This window comes from Coturnix japonica, chromosome 1, assembly GCF_054131305.1.
Source record: "Coturnix japonica strain WE chromosome 1, WE-NBRP24, whole genome shotgun sequence".
Classification (NCBI taxonomy): Eukaryota; Metazoa; Chordata; class Aves; order Galliformes; family Phasianidae; genus Coturnix; species Coturnix japonica.
This window is the reverse complement of record NC_140663.1, coordinates 141,051,206-141,064,550: the sequence shown is the minus strand read 5'-3', so window position 1 is coordinate 141,064,550 and position 13,345 is coordinate 141,051,206. Positions and strand designations below refer to the sequence as shown.

Below are 13,345 nucleotides of genomic sequence, written 5' to 3'. Positions count from 1 at the left end.
AACTTATGTCACATGCTTATTGGGTTCAGTAGAAAGATAGCCTTCATTTATCATAAGTGAAGATATACTTATTCCACCCAAAGATCATCCTAGTCAGGTTTCTCTATCAGATCACTTTGTTTAAAGAACAAAGGGAAATCTGGGCACATTTGGATTTATTCCCACATATTGACTCACAACTATCCTACTCAAAGCCAAAACCACCCCTAGTAACACTCTGAGTCACCAGTAGCAACTGCTAACCAGCGAGGCAGATAACAGCAGAGACAAACTCGCGATCTGCTTCAACCTGAAGCTTGAATTTTAGTGGAAGAGAGATTTTAGTTGTAGGAAGTATTAACTGAAGGCACATTAGAGGTTCTCTAGTGAGTGATCAGTAAGTCAACAGCTAATAAGCAGTGGAAGTCCTTGCATCTGGAAAGCTCTCCCTAGCTACCCGCTTCAGTGCCAAAATTGGTAAGTCCATATTATAACAGTAAGCTTGACTGTAGAACTTTGAGATAGGGATTAATTTAAAAAAAAATAAAAATAAAAATAAAAAAAAAATTAAAAAAAGCAAATCACATTTATGAATTATATTCAGTGATTTCCATATAACCTCTGCTAAATTTACAAAGTAGTGTATTCTTTCAGTCCTGCTATGTATAATCTGAACTCTATCATGAAAAAATCTCTTTTTTTCCTCTCAGCACTAATATATGACTTCTTTAACTTGGAATCAGGAAACTGGTCAGTTCTATCTGGTCTGTTCTATGTGTAGATTGTATTAAAATGACCCATTGATATAAATCCAGTTCATAAATACTTAACAGGAGGGGAGTAATAAGACAAATAGAAGAGATGCCAGCATCTTCTGGAATAGTTTCAAGAGGAGATGACACTTAATGTACACAATGTGGTTTATTAAAGAAGTGTTGCCATTCTATGTTTAACAATTGCTATATTTTATTTAGGAGTTCATTACCCTTCATTGTATGTGAAGAATGACTGACACTGTTTAATTGTATTTATTGCATTTCAAGGAGATTTCCACACTATTTGTTTAATACGTCTTCTCTTCTAAAAGATAACAATAAGGATAAAGGCTGGGATAATCATCCTTTGAGTAACAAAGAACTAAGACACTGTTTATTCTACTGAATCTTTTTCTTCATTTTATAAAAGCATTGGTTAAGGAAATATATAATATCCTACTGGCAGGCTCAATTCAGAGGCACTGACTTCCTCAAAACTCTTTCAGACTATAAATTTTTATTTCATAATTACATTTATATCTTGCCCTATCTAAGTTTCCTTGCACCCATCCCAAACACTCACTTCCCCCAGGAATGCTGACAGCAGGTCATATACATCTACCCAATATTTGCTCTTTGACTTCAACTTAGCATTTGTTTCTACAGAGTTTAGAAAACGTACTTGAAATCATTTAATCTAATACATTGTATTGAAATACTCAGAAGATATGGGGTTATATTTTCTTGGATCAGGAACAATAAGTTTACTTATCCACCAAGCCTCAACAGGTTTCAAGTTAAGTTCAAATGTTGATTTGCATTCCACCAGTATGAATAATTGCTTTGGTATCTGAGCCAATTGACTAAGTCAGCTCAGACAGTTGAAACCCCCATCAGTTTTTAAAACTGGGCTGTGATGCTAGAATTTATTATTCTGTTAAAAGATGGACAATGAATTAGAACTGTGATAAATATGTAGAATGAAGTAAAGCAAGAAAAAAATGGAAGAAGTAAAAATTGGAAAACTCATGGTTCATTAGGCATTCATTCTGGAGGCAAGCAGGGTACCATTCACAAACAAAATAGCATGTTATGAACTATAAGAAACTTTGAATTGGCTCTTGCAAGTACACTAAATTCTTAACCAATTCAAGTTCTGCAAACCATACTAAAAGGGGCAAGGGATCGCCAGACCCACCTCTTTTGAGGTGTTGTAAATTGTAGCTGCATCTTTTCAACAAGATGGCTTTACTCTAAGACTGGTTGTTTCCTGGAAAAAATATATGAATGTCTGAATGTCGCATCCTGACCAGAACTGCTGTTGTGCAGCTCAGTTCTGCATTGTGGTTTCCTGTGAAATGCTACATCGTTCCTCCTTCGTTCTATGGGTTTTTGCTGCAGTTGCATTCTGCATATGTATTTTTCTGGAGCCAAGTTTTCCACAATCAACAGAAAAGATGTCTATCATTCAAAACTAAGTATAAATTCAGTTCCCTTTCCTGAGCTGAAGAAATTTAGATTTATAATAAAGAGTTTCCTATAACGGTTATAAAAAGAAGTGAAATTAAGGTGCCTTTTTTTAGATGTGGTTTTCTGATCTCATAAACATGAAGTGAAAAAATAACACACAATTTTTACTATTCTATTTGTTTGTAATCTACGACAAACAAGTAGCAGCAAATAAAAGAATTTCAGAGTACGATCAATCTAAAGTTTTGCAAAACCACAAAAGCGTAGAGGAAAAATTTCTACATGTTGAATTCAGGTTCCAGTTTCCACCAAATACTTGAACAAAGAATAGAAATATATCTGAGCATTCTGAATATACATACCACAAAAATTAAAATAGTCCACTGAGGAAAGAAAATAAAAAATCTGAGCTTAGGAAGTGTAGGGAGACTATTTTGTCCTCTTCTGCACAAGAAGTGAGAATGAGAGGTATCCAGTGAAATTAAGCAGGTTTAAGCTGCAGTTTCTCTCTTCTGGGATTTCAGTTGTGCACTGGAGAAAGCTCTTCATTTGCTGTGCTGAAGATTATTTGATAACAGATCTTATTTTCATTGCTCTGTTTCCACCTAGTGCTCAAAGTGCAAATTACACTAAATTGTAAGTATGTTCTAGAATCGGCGATGCCAAATCTGCATTCTCAGTTTTGAGGGCATTTCCATTACAAATAAGTAAATCAATATAGTAATATTAAATATTTCTTTTACTGAAAGGTATTTGCACCAGCTCCTAACGATCCCTATGTCAAATCAAATATCATCTATGGTCTTTACAATGTGGTCTGTTCAGTTGTTTGGCTTAAACCTTAGAATCCCTCTTGAGGATATCATTTTTGTGTGAGGTCTGTTGTTAACTGGAGCTGAATGTACTGTGGTGACTGAAAGGCAATTGTTACTCTCATGGGCCAAGGTTAACGGCATGAGTTTCAATAGGGCCAAGTGTCAAGTCCTGCATTTTGGTCACAATAACCACAGGTAACCCTACAGGCTTGGGGAGGTGTGGCTGGAAAGCTCCCAGATGGAAAGAGACCTTGGTGTGCTGATGGATAATCAGCTGAATATGAGCCAGCAGTGTGCCCAGGTAGCCAAAAGGGCCAATGGCATCCTGGCTTGTATCAGGAATGGTGTGGTGAGCAGGACTAGGGAAGTCATCCTGCCCCTGTACTCAGCACTGGTGAGGCCTCACCTTGAGTACTGTGTTCAGTTTTGGGCACCTCATCACAGGAAAGACATGGAGGTACTGGAGCAGGTCCAGAGAAGGGCAACGAGGCTCGTGAAAGGCTTGGAGAATCAGTCCTACAAGGAGAGGCTGAGGGAGCTGGGGCTGTTTAGTCTGGGGAAAAGGAGGCTGAGGTGAGACCTTACCACCCTCATCCAGTACCTGAAAGGTTCTTACAGTGAAAGTGGGGAAGGTCTCTTCTCACTAGTGACAAGTGACAGGATGAGGGGAAATGGCCTCAAGTTGCGCCAGCGCAAGTTTAGGTTGGATATTAGGAAGAACTTCTTCACAGAAAGGGTAGTTAGGTACTGGAACAGGCTTCCCAGGGTGGTGGTTGAATTGCCATCCCTGGTTGTGTTTAAGAGCCGTTTGGATGAGGTACTCAGGGATATGATTTAGTGTAGGGTTTTTAGAGTTAAGGTCCTGGTTAGGCTACAGTTGGACTTGATGATCTTCAAGGTCTTTTCCAACCTGGGTAATTCTATGATTCTATGATTTATGTGGCCTGTAATGGGAGCTCCAGACCTGAACACAGTACCCCAGATAGGGCCTCATCAGGGTAGAATAGATAGGAAAAATCATCTCCCTTGCCCCACTGGCCTCTGTTGAGGCAGCTCAGGATGCTGTTGCCATTTTGGGCTTCAAGCGCACACTGCTGGCACCAAGTCTTTCTCAGTAGGGCTGCTCTTATGAGTTCCTTACTCAGTCTGTATTTATGTTTGGGATTGCCTTGATCCAAGTGCAACTTTAACCCTTGTTAAACCTCACTAGGTTCTCAAGTGTGTTCTTTTCAAGCATGCTTCGGTCCCTCTGAATGTTGTCCTTCTATTTTGTCAACTGCACGATTCATCTTAGCATCATCAGCAAACTTGCTGAGCATGCATTCAATCCCACTGTTCGTGTCACTGATAAAGATGCTGAAGAGCACCAGTCCCAAGACAGACTGTGGGGGACGCCACTTGTGATTGATTTCCACTTGGATATAGAAGCATTTTAACAACCCTCTGGCTACAACCATGCAACCAATTCTTTATCCACCAAACAGTCCAGCAGTCAAATCCATCTCTCTCCAATTTAGAGATAAGGATATGGTGTAGTACTATGTCAAAAGCCTTGCAAAAGTCCAGGTAGATGACATCAGTTGCCCTTCCTTTGTTCACTGATGATGTCACTCTGTCATGAAAGGCCACCAGACTGGTCAGGCATGATCTGCCCTTGGTGAAGTTGTGCTGGCTGTTTTGAATCCTTAATATTTATTTCAGGAGGACCTGTTCCACAATCTTCCCAGGCAGAGTTGAGGCTCACTGACCTACAGTTCCCTGGGTCTACCTTTCTCCCTTTCTTGAATTCAGGAGGGATACTTCCCTTTTTCCAGTCACCTGGAACTTTGTCTGACAGCCATGACTTTTCAAATATGGTGGAGATCAGCTTGGCAGTCAGTTCCTTCAGAACCTTGGGATTCATGTCATCTGGCCCCATAGACTTGTATACAGTCAGTCTCATGAGGTGTTCTCAGACTTGCTGCGCTCTTACACTAGGAGGGGTTTTGCTCCCCTGACTCCTGCTTAGAAGTTAAGGGACATGAGAGGTGTGAGGAGCCTGACTGGACAGGAAGATAAAGGCAAAGAACTCATTAAGTGCATCAGCCTTCTCCATGTCTGAGGAGAACAGCTTTCCTTTTTCATTTGTCAGAGGGAATACACTCTTCTTTGCAAGTTATTGTTAATGGAGCCCAGGAGTCTTCTGGACTGTTTACACCCCACTGTGTTGTTTTCCCAGCAGATATCTGGGTGGTTGAAATCCCCCACCAAGATGACAGCATGCAAGAACTATGCCTTTTATAACTTTGCAAGAAGGCCTTGTCAACAAGCTCCCTTTGATCAAATATCCAGTAGACACTGACCACCAGATGCTCTTTATTAGCCCAGTGCCTACTTTGAACCCTCAGGTTTTCAAGCTGTTCAAGGCTCTTTCTCAGAGGCAGCTTTCACAGTCTATCTGCTTAATGTACAGGGCAACTCCCTCCAGAGAGCAACTTCTGAAGGTGTAGAGTCTATATTCTATATTCTACAGAGAAGATCAAACCATTTTGAAAGAGTTGTAGATTTGAACTGTGGCAAGCTGATGGCTATTTTATTCTGTATAACTGCCTGATCAGGTAAAGACTATCTGAGTCACTTCTGAGTCACTTCAGTCAGAGTGGGTTTGAGACTGTGTCCTGCCAAAGGAGTGGAAGGCCGGACTTAGCAATATGAGAAAAAACACACTGCTAGTGTCTAAAGCAGAGTAAGTGTTGTTTTTGTTGTTGTTTCTTTTTTTTTGGTTGGTTGGTTTTTTTTTTGGTGGTGTTTTTGTTTTGTTTTTATAGTATGTGAAGTCTCAACATTAACTGTCATAATTAAAATCATCACAATCACCTCTATATAATTCTTTGTAATAATATGTGTCATATTTCTTACCCCATCATCCATTAAGGAACTGCTCTTGGCAAAACAAAAATAGAGGATGGCAGTTATGAAAATATTTAATAGATTGTGATTAAATTAAATTAGTAGTGTGTGTCCTCTTCAGCCTTGTATATACAGTCCCGTCCTGTGATCTTTGTGCTTATGAGTATGTGGATAAAAATATTTTAAGAGAGATATTGCAGAAAATTAAATACTGGAGTTAAAAGGGGGGAAGCTGACTTTGATTTTTGCAACATTTTAATGTTGATACTGTATTTTGAATCACTGTTTTCTATTAAGAAGGAGTAGTAGAAAGAAAGGCATCTTTAATTAATATGCTTTATTATTTTTTGTTCTTTCTTCATGCTTTCCATTATAGAGGAATGGACACACTAGATCGGATATATACTCCATCCAGACCAGTACCTTGTTTCTGACAGAGCTCAGAGGAAGGTGCAAAAGCCTGCTGTCAGATGCAAGGGTGCTGTTCCCTCTAGCAGGAAGATAATAAAGCTGTTCACCTTGAGCAGTCTCCTGGAGATTCATCTAGTGATACCAGAAATAAAGAATCAACCATTCACAATTTTTCTATCCATTGTACTGAGTGACCCTGAAAAATGGCAGAAGATATCACACCTTGTCCTTGATTGAAGCCTCGTTGTAGGACAATTGCCATTACTTGGAGTTAACACACTGAACTAGGCAGAAATAGCTATGGACACAACCAGCCCAGGATCCCTGAGAAATCACAGCTTGACATTCCTAGGCAAATGCACTGAAAGTTCCTCTCTGCTGATAGAGATGTTTACAATGGAGTAATTTCAGCTCTCCTGTTTGGTGTTGTTTTGTGAGGATTTCACACACTCTGTCTATCCTTGGTCTTAGACCCAAGTTTCTCTCTGGATTTTATCAAGAATTAATGAAAGTTTCAGCAAGAACATCAGCACAGTCAGACAGTCTGAGGAAAGTCAGACATAGCCACAGGACACAGGGAGTCACCTGCCACTTACACCAGCGTGCAGAGCTCTGAGTCAGCTTTGTGTGGAGTCAGACACCTTAAATGATTCATGGAAGCAGAGATGCCTGAATATGGAGCTCCTTGAAATTCCCTTTTTCTTAGCACAGGCACTCAGGAATAGTCAATAGAAAAATACTGAGAGCAGGGATCTCTTACATCTTGTAAGTGCCTTGTTAGTTCTATACATCTGGAACCAGAAGCGGATTTGTGTCCACCACTGCTATTGCAAAGTGTTGACTAAGGACTACTCTATTAACCACAAATTGAGGAGAAAGTGATATAAGGCACAACCAGCCACTCTGTATTTAGAGACTCTTCATGAGCAACCCAAGAGCAGGAGTTTAGGACTCCTGTACTAATGGCACGTTACACAAGAAAACTATAGGGAAAACTTGTCATCTGGAACATTAATATTGTGCATGATTGCATTTAAAGTCAGTAAATTAATATATACATATATTTACATGGTTCATGTTTTCCTCATCTGCACACTATCTTCCACTGTGTGGTCATACATTTGACTAAATGCATATTCTGTACCTTATTGAGTAAATCAAAGCTCTTTTATATTTTAGCTTTCATAGTACTATTGCTTATGACATACTCTGCCATTGGATTCAGATTAGCTTGGATGTAAAGTATGTACAGAAAACTACAAGAGACTATATAGTAGTTGACTCAGGGCAGCATCACAATACAACATATCTACTTATTCCATTCATCTCCTTTGCTTCTAACAGAAATTTATATTCAAGTTTAAATAGCCTCTTGTATATAAATTTTAGTTTTTGAGCTATTTTAGTTTTTGAAGAATTTGTTTCCTTTGAAAACTTCTTTGTAGTCACCTCTGTTGTAGCAGAAGAATGAAAATAAATCAGTACATTTTCATGATTAATTAATTACAAGGCAAAAGTGGAGACTGTTTACATTTCATCGACTTTATAATAATAGTTGCAAATAAGAGTTGCAAATGTATGTGTGATTACCTCCCTTCTTCTTGTTTGTTATTCCACAAAGGGCTCAAGGATGCCCTTATCTGTTTCATCAGTCATGGTTGTCAGAGACAGGATGTGGCGAGGATGGGAGAAAACAAAATAGGAAAGAAATAGGTTAGCACTGTCCCATGAAAAGATGTACATAATTACAGAGAAAGTATGGGCTATTTTTCAAAGTTATTAATTCTGTCTTCATTTTCCCTATGAGGAAGTAGCAATTTATACAGTATACTTATGGCTTAGGAAGAAGAGAAATTGTCATTCATCATAAGAGGAAAGAAGATCTATGATTTAGATGGTTGAATTAGATGGTTTGGATGGCCCCAGGGCTTAACACTGGGCCAGTAATATTCTGCATCTTCATTAATGACCTGGATGGAAAAACAGAGTGCACATTCAGCAAGTTCACAGGTGATGAAAAACTGGGTAGACTGGCTGAAGTGCCAGTTCATTGTGCTGCTATTCAGAGTTAACTTGACAAGTTGGAGAATGGGGTACAGAGGTATCTCATCACTTTCAACAAGGGTAAAGCCAAAGTCCTGCATTTAGGAGGATTAACCCCAGGCACAAATACATGCTGGGTATCAATTAACTGTTGAGTGGCTTTGCTGGGAAGGTCTGTGGAAGAGAAGTTGACCTGAAGATGGACAACAAAATGACCATGAGCCATCAACGCACCTTCATGGCATGAAAAGTCCAGCAATATCCTGGGTTGTGTTAATGTCACAGGTTACCTAGATTTACCTGTGCCCATGACAGGGGGCAGCCACACCGTAGGGCCCCTGGCCCAAAAGGGAAGGGAAAGGGGGAATGGGAAAAGAGAACAGAGGCAGCAATCTAAGAAGGAAAACTTATTTTACTAAATATGATATTGGAATACAAGATAACACAATATAATACAATATGATTGAGGCCAATAAATTGAACAAAACAGAGAGAGAGAGTCTCCGAAAACCGAGAGGCCTACTGTGAACTCTAGGCAACATGGCTGGAATGCTTCTCACTCTCTGAGAGTCCAAGAGAGAGAGAACTCCAGCCTGGGAGCAAGATTATATATGTCCTCCTCCCGTGACTTATCTCTGACCGCGACGTCCTATGGGATACGTAGTTTTCTTCTGAGAGCTGAGTATTTGGGACATTGTTATTCCATGGAACTAGAGTATGAAACTTTTAATGATCCATACTGCACATGATGTTATGATGTGCAATATTGACAGCAACATTACAAAACCATGACAGTTAAACATAATTTGGCGTGCAGATGAAGGCAGATGATCCTTGCCATCTGCTCAGGACTGGTAAGGTCAAATCTGGAGTACTGTGTACAGTTCTGGGCTCCGTAGAGCAAGAATGGTATGGACTTACTGGAGGAAGTTCAGTGCATAGCAACAAAAATGGTTAAGGACCTTGACCATCTCTCATGTGTCAGAAGCTGAGAGACCTGGGACTATACTGCCTGGAGAAGGCTCAGGGGAGAGCTCATCAATGTGTACATACACCTGCTCGCATTGAATCAAGAAGAGGAAGCAAGAGTCTTCTCATCAGTACCCATTGACAGGACATAGGGCAACAGGAACAAATTAAAAATCTTGAAATTCCATCTGAAAACAGGAAAACTTTTTTTATTGCAGGGTGTGGTCAAGTGCTGGAACACCTTGTTCAGAGAGACTATGAAGTCTACATCCTTGGCAGTACTGAAAACTCAATCAGACCACCATCCTGGGCAACACAATCTAACTGACCATGCTTAAGGAAGGATATTATACTGTATGAGCATAAGAAGTCCATCCCAGTCTCAACAATTCTGTGAATTCTGTGATTCTCTGAATGGATTCTATTAAGTAATTGAAGCCTTCATGCAACGGTATAAATCTAAAAATGTAAGCATTTTCTCTTTTGAGTTGTCAACCAATTTGGTGAACATTTGACTTCTCTAACATATAAAGTGATAATGGTTCTTGTCAAGTCCCATCCTCAAATTTTATCTGTCCCAGTAGTGCCTGGAAGATGTTAAGGATCACTAATATGAAAACAAATCTTGAGGTCAGACGAGATTCTTTCAAATGGAAAATATGATCTACGATAATATTTAGTAAATATTTATGTTTTTAATACCTTTTCTGATATATGTATTTGGAGGGATTCGAGCAAGGTGTAATTTGTAGATGAGAGAGATAGTGCAGTACTTTAAGACTTTAAGAGGTTTTGGACATAATCTGAAAGGCCATATATTGTTCCTTCTAACTACTAGCAAGTTCTTTTAGTTGAAAACCTATGGGAAAGATCTCTTGTAAAAGTATGTACCTGTTAAGACTGGGAAAATAGAGGAAGAATATAACTAGAAACAACACAACTGGATTTACAGAGATGTTAAAATGCTGTTTTGAAGGTATGGACTGTTCTGTTTGTTCAGTAGTTACTAAATTAAGACACTAGCTTTAATAGTTGGTCTTGTGACTGGTGTAAACCTCCTGATAGCACACTTAGATTAATGGGTGGTCTTGCTCTACCCAGTGTCTTTTGTTTGTGCTGTAAGCTTTGCTTCACTTCTTTTGATCATAAAACCTTCCATGTACTGGATCAGTTTACTGATCTGACTGAGGTGATCAGAGGGACTATTATTAGAATATAGCCAAGGGCAGAAGAGGGAAGGCAAAACTACTCCTTCTGGTGGGAATGTGGTATTTGATCAGTTTAAACTGATAATGAAACCACACCCTTGCTGCCAACTGCAAAACAATTGTCATCACCCGTTTACTGGATCACTGCAATGTACAGTTAGGTAAGAGACAGAGATACTGATTCATGGCCATCATCGGGGTGTTTCCTGAACAGGCAGTGATTGTAGTTACACCTCTGACTGTTCAGGAGGCTGACCTGAGAAATACTGTCTGAAGAGGTTACAAGTGAACTTGGCCTTCTGTATAAACTTCCTAGGGCTGCTTGTCTGTGGGTAGTTTTCAGCTGAACCACTACCTTTCCTCAAGCACTGGCTTTTATTTGACCTTCTGCAGCAAATTTCAGATGTTATTCTGTCTTGATCGCAAGCAGTGTGGAAGAATAGCTAACATGCCATGCATTGTTCATGACATAGTTTTCATGAAACATCACTGTTCATCCTCTTTCTTCATTTGATCATAGATTTTTTATAATGTAAAATTTATGAAGAAAGAGTTATTCTTTTAGTCCTATAAACACTTCTATCTTTGCTTAAAAACAGCAGGACATGTCTTCACGTATCCAGTTCTCAAAACCCTTCATAATCACAGATAATTATGATTTGCACTGTTAGTATCTTAATTATACTGATCCTTGCCTTCCTAAATCCTTTTCTACTTGCTTTCGTTTTCTCTTTGACATCATCCTCCTTTTGCTTTAGTAACTCTGCTACCTTCCAAATTTCAGTTTCTGTGTACTCTCCTTTTTCCAAACATTGGCATTTGCAAGTGCTTTTTTCATGAATTAAATTCTAGTTTGATTTGCTATAATTTTTGTGTGTTTCATGGTGCTCACTTATTACTTCTACAAGGACAGACTTAAAGTATTCATTTTCTTCAATAACAAAACACTGGATCTTTTGGTGTTTAATGTTTTGGTTATACAGAACATGAGATAGCACTGTAAGTTATATAGTATAATGTCATGGAAAACATCCAAAAATTAACATACTTATCACTTGGGAAAGAAGGAAAGAAAAGATTTTAATCTGTTCCCTAGAATGTGAGGTTGAATGCTTCCAAACAAAGTGTTATTGGCAATAATGGCAGGCTGAAGCTTGTATGTAGCTTGAACTCTCCTGATTTTTTTCTCCTTCAGTGAGCAACAGATTGAAATTGATATTCCAGACATCTCTTGTGAATGCTGTTTAAAAAGGATTGCTCTTAGTTTCAATTGAAATTATCTTTAGTTCCAGAAGAGATCTTTATTCAGGAGAAAATACCTTTTAGTTTTTCAAGGCTTAAAGCCAGTGTATATGAAAGATTCAATATGATGCCTGCTCTCCATGCAAAACTTCCAGGATACAAGAAAATCCAGGTTCAAAACAGTGTGATTTTTGACAAGGTTCTTGTGAACTTGCAACAGACTTCAGGCTAGTGTATTCCATACCCTAGAGCAGTGGTTGCAGAAGCACTAGCAAATAACTTCTATACTGCTCAGAGTTGAGAAATAGCTTGATTGTTTGTCCTGACCACAGCTATTTTTATAGAAAACCACAAGATTTTAATGGCTGGGCTTGATGGTATGTGAATTCTGCTCTCCAATGAGCATGAAGACCTGCAATTTTGGCAGTTTCATTTCCTGGTTGATGACAGAAGCAGAAAAAAAAAAAAGGCATAGAGAAAGATCAGTGTGACACATACTGCTACACTTGATTTTGTGGTATCACTTACACAGAGAGGCAGCTGATTTAAGCTCAGAAAATGTTATTTGGGAAGAAGCAGGAAGTACACCAAATCTGGTATGTCACAAACCTGACTGTCTCTTTAAAATATTCTTAAACCTGCTTAACACACCCGCACTTTTCACCACTCCCTGGGAATGTGCACCTCATATAGCAACTTGCAAATCAAGAAAAACCAAACCCAGCAATTTATTCTCCAGAGCACAGTGGCTATTTTCACACACCCATCCTGGCTGTATAATTAAGCTACAGCATAGCTCACTGATGTGAAGCTTTCTGCTGCAAACTAAAATGGTAAAATCACTATGAACTTAGAAGTTTCAAATATGCTAGAGCAGAACTGCATATTTCAAATGAACATTTGAGAAGATATAAAAAATCAAAGACTGTGATTTAAGCATAGTACTATGGAGATTCTGCTCACAGGTCCACAGATGTCAAATCCCGTTGATACTGGTTTGTCTGCAGCTCAGGGATCTGAAAAGAATGAGTACAGTTAACCAAAAGGCAGCTAAACCCCCAAATTAAAGTCTTGCTTTTGTTATAACTAGACGGTTCAAGCCAAAAAGGATTTGACATATTCCTTCTAGAAATAGGAGTATTCCTTTCATAACCATGAAAGAAACTGCTCCCCCAAAAGAGAGAAAAAAAGCCAATTACTTTTTGTTTTCTCTCTCTCCCCTTGTCTTGCACATTGTCTGTGAGCTGGACTCCCATATACCCAGGTTACAGTTTCCTCATCGTACTTTTTCTGTCAGTTGTCACGGTTGCAGGGAGGCTGTTTCTACAATGCATCACTGGACATGCTTGAAAATAAGACTTTGATTTAGTATAGGTGGTGTACTTTTCAGGGTGCAGAAAGAACCTTGCAACTTGAGTTTTGTCTAAAGACAGAGAAAAAAATCTTCATGTTTGTTTCCTTTTGTTTTCTGTTTGGCAAGAAGTCACTGCTTTTTGTATGAGCAAAAATTTAGCTTGAAATCCTTATATTACATGGGATTGATCTGACATGTCTGTGTTCACAG

The 13,345-nt window shown here is 38.9% G+C and overlaps 1 long non-coding RNA gene across 1 annotated transcript; it reads left to right on the top strand.

Annotated features, from left to right (window-relative positions):
• Positions 1-233: 233 nt before the first annotated feature.
• LOC146762757 (uncharacterized) lies at positions 234-6,488 on the top strand. The gene is made up of 2 exons (XR_014948361.1): positions 234-456; positions 6,285-6,488. It is a non-coding gene; the product is annotated as an uncharacterized LOC146762757 (long non-coding RNA).
• The last annotated feature ends 6,857 nt before the right edge of the window (positions 6,489-13,345 follow it).